Below are 2,829 nucleotides of genomic sequence, written 5' to 3' on the forward strand. Positions count from 1 at the left end.
GACACTCTGTAGACGTTTGCGTTACGCCCCGGGGGTTGAAAAGAAGGTCCCCTTCTCCCCGTGTAGTCAGAGTGGCGCTGGCTACCACCCTCAAGCGTCAGATACAATTCCAGTAAATATAAATAGCCCAGAAAGTGAAGGAGAACACAGTCGCCCAGATAGCCGAATTGGTAAGGCATTCGACATGTAATCGAAAGGCGTGGGTTCGGTCCCCACTCTGGGCGCGTGTTTTTCTTTCTTTGTTTCTTCTTTATATTAAAAAAAAATGTTTACTTCATTAACGGTAGTGAAAAAAAAGAGCCTAATCACACCCCTATGCCTCCTTTGGCGTTGTAGACTGCTGACCTATCTTTCTGTATTTCCTCAACGAGCCCCTCATTTCCTCACTATATTATTCTGCGAAAGCCTAGCGAGGGTCTTGGTTCTGGCAGCCTTGATGCCTAGGTAGCATAAGAGGGCTTCCCGCCAGTTACCCGCTCATGACAGGCTGTAGACGTTTGAGTCACGCCCCGGGGGTTGAAAAGAAGGTCCCCTTCTCCCCGTGTAGTCAGAGTGGCGCTGGCTACCACCCTCAAGCGTCAGATACAATTCTAGTAAATATAAATAGCCCAGAAAGTGAAGGAGAACACAGGCGCCCAGATAGCCGAATTGGTAAGGCATTCGACATGTAATCGAAAGGCGTGGGTTCGGTCCCCACTCTGGGCGCGTGTTTTTCTTTCTTTTTTTCTTCTGTATATTTAAAAAAATGTTTACTTCATTAACGGTAGTGAAAAAGAAAAGAGCCTAATCACACCCCTATGCCTCCTTTGGCGTTGTAGACTGCTGACATATCTTTCTGTATTTCCTCAACGAGCCCCTCATTTCCTCACTATATTATTCTGCGAAAGCCTAGCGAGGGTCTCGATTCTGGCAGCCTTGATGCCTAGGTAGCATAAGAGGGCTTCCCGCCAGTTACCCGCTCATGACAGGCTGTAGACGTTTGAGTCATGCCCCGGGGGTTGAAAAGAAGGTCCCCTTCTCCCCGTGTAGTCAGAGTGGCGCTGGCTACCACCCTCAAGCGTCAGATACAATTCTAGTAAATACAAATAGCCCAGAAAGTGAAGGAGAACACAGTCATCCAGATAGCCGAATTGGTAAGGCATTCGACATGTAATCGAAAGGCGTGGGTTCGGTCCCCACTCTGGGCGCGTGTTTTTCTTTCTTTCTTTCTTCTGTATATTAAAAAAATGTATACTTCATTAACGGCAGTGAAAAAGAAAAGAACCTAATCACACCCCTATGCCTCCTTTGGCGTTGTAGACTGCTGACCTATCTTTCTGTATTTCCTCAACGAGCCCCTCATTTCCTCACTATATTATTCTGCGAAAGCCTAGCGAGGGTCTCGGTTCTGGCAGCCTTGATGCCTAGGTAGCATAAGAGGGCTTCCCGCCAGTTACCCGCTCATGACAGGCTGTAGACGTTTGAGTCACGCCTCGGGGGTTGAAAAGAAGGTCCCCTTCTCCCCGTGTAGTCAGAGTGGCGCTGGCTACCACCCTCAAGCGTCAGATACAATTCTAGTAAATATAAATAGCCCAGAAAGTGAAGGAGAACACAGTCGCCCAGATAGCCGAATTGGTAAGGCATTCGACACGTAATCGAAAGGCGTGGGTTCGGTCCCCACTCTGGGCGCGTGTTTTTCTTTCTTTCTTTCTTCTGTATATTTAAAAAAAATGTTTACTTCATTAACGGTTGTGAAAAAGAAAAGAGCCTAATCACACCCCTATGCCTCCTTTGGCGTTGTAGACTGCTGACCTATCTTTCTGTATTTCCTCAACGAGCCCCTCATTTCCTCACTATATTATTCTGCGAAAGCCTAGCGAGGGTCTCGGTTCTGGCAGCCTTGATGCCTAGGTAGCATAAGAGGGCTTCCCGCCAGTTACCCGCTCATGACAGACTGTAGACGTTTGAGTCACGCCCCGGGGGTTGAAAAGAAGGTCCCCTTCTCCACGTGTAGTCAGAGTGGCGCTGGCTACCACCCTCAAGCGTCAGATACAATTCTAGTAAATATAAATAGCCCAGAAAGTGAAGGAGGACACAGTCGTCCAGATAGACGAATTGGTAAGGCATTCGACATGTAATCGAAAGGCGTGGGTTCGGTCCCCACTCTGGGCGCGTGTTTTTCTTTCTTTCTTTCTTCTGTATATTTAAAAAAAATGTTTACTTCATTAACGGTAGTGAAAAAGAAAAGAGCCTAATCACACCCCTATGCCTCCTTTGGCGTTGTAGACTGCTGACCTATCTTTCTGTATTTCCTCAACGAGCCCCTCATTTCCTCACTATATTATTCTGCGAAAGCCTAGCGAGGGTCTCGGTTCTGGCAGCCTTGATGCCTAGGTAGCATAAGAGGGCTTCCCGCCAGTTACCCGCTCATGACAGACTGTAGACGTTTGAGTCACGCCCCGGGGGTTGAAAAGAAGGTCCCCTTCTCCACGTGTAGTCAGAGTGGCGCTGGCTACCACCCTCAAGCGTCAGATACAATTCTAGTAAATATAAATAGCCCAGAAAGTGAAGGAGGACACAGTCGCCCAGATAGCCGAATTGGTAAGGCATTCGACATGTAATCGAAAGGCGTGGGTTCGGTCCCCACTCTGGGCGCGTGGTTTTCTTTCTTTCTTTTTTCTGTATATTTAAAAAAAATGTTTACTTCATTAACGGTAGTGAAAAAGAAAAGAGCCTATTCACACCCCTATGCCTAATTTGGCATTGTAGACTGCTGACCTATCTTTCTGTATTTCCTCAACGAGCCCCTCATTTCCTCACTATATTATTCTGCGAAAGCCTAGCGAGGGT

At 47.4% G+C, this 2,829-nt stretch overlaps 1 non-coding gene across 1 annotated transcript; it reads left to right on the forward strand.

The window, feature by feature from the left end:
• The first annotated feature begins 1,596 nt into the window (after positions 1 to 1,596).
• Trnat-cgu (transfer RNA threonine (anticodon CGU)) lies at positions 1,597 to 1,668 on the forward strand. The gene has a single exon. It is a non-coding gene; the product is annotated as a tRNA-Thr (tRNA).
• Positions 1,669 to 2,829: the final 1,161 nt, after the last annotated feature.

The sequence above is a fragment of the Haemaphysalis longicornis genome, unplaced genomic scaffold (assembly GCF_048455015.1).
Source record: "Haemaphysalis longicornis isolate Haplotype H1 unplaced genomic scaffold, Haemaphysalis longicornis Haplotype H1 scaffold_1, whole genome shotgun sequence".
Classification (NCBI taxonomy): domain Eukaryota; kingdom Metazoa; phylum Arthropoda; class Arachnida; order Ixodida; family Ixodidae; genus Haemaphysalis; species Haemaphysalis longicornis.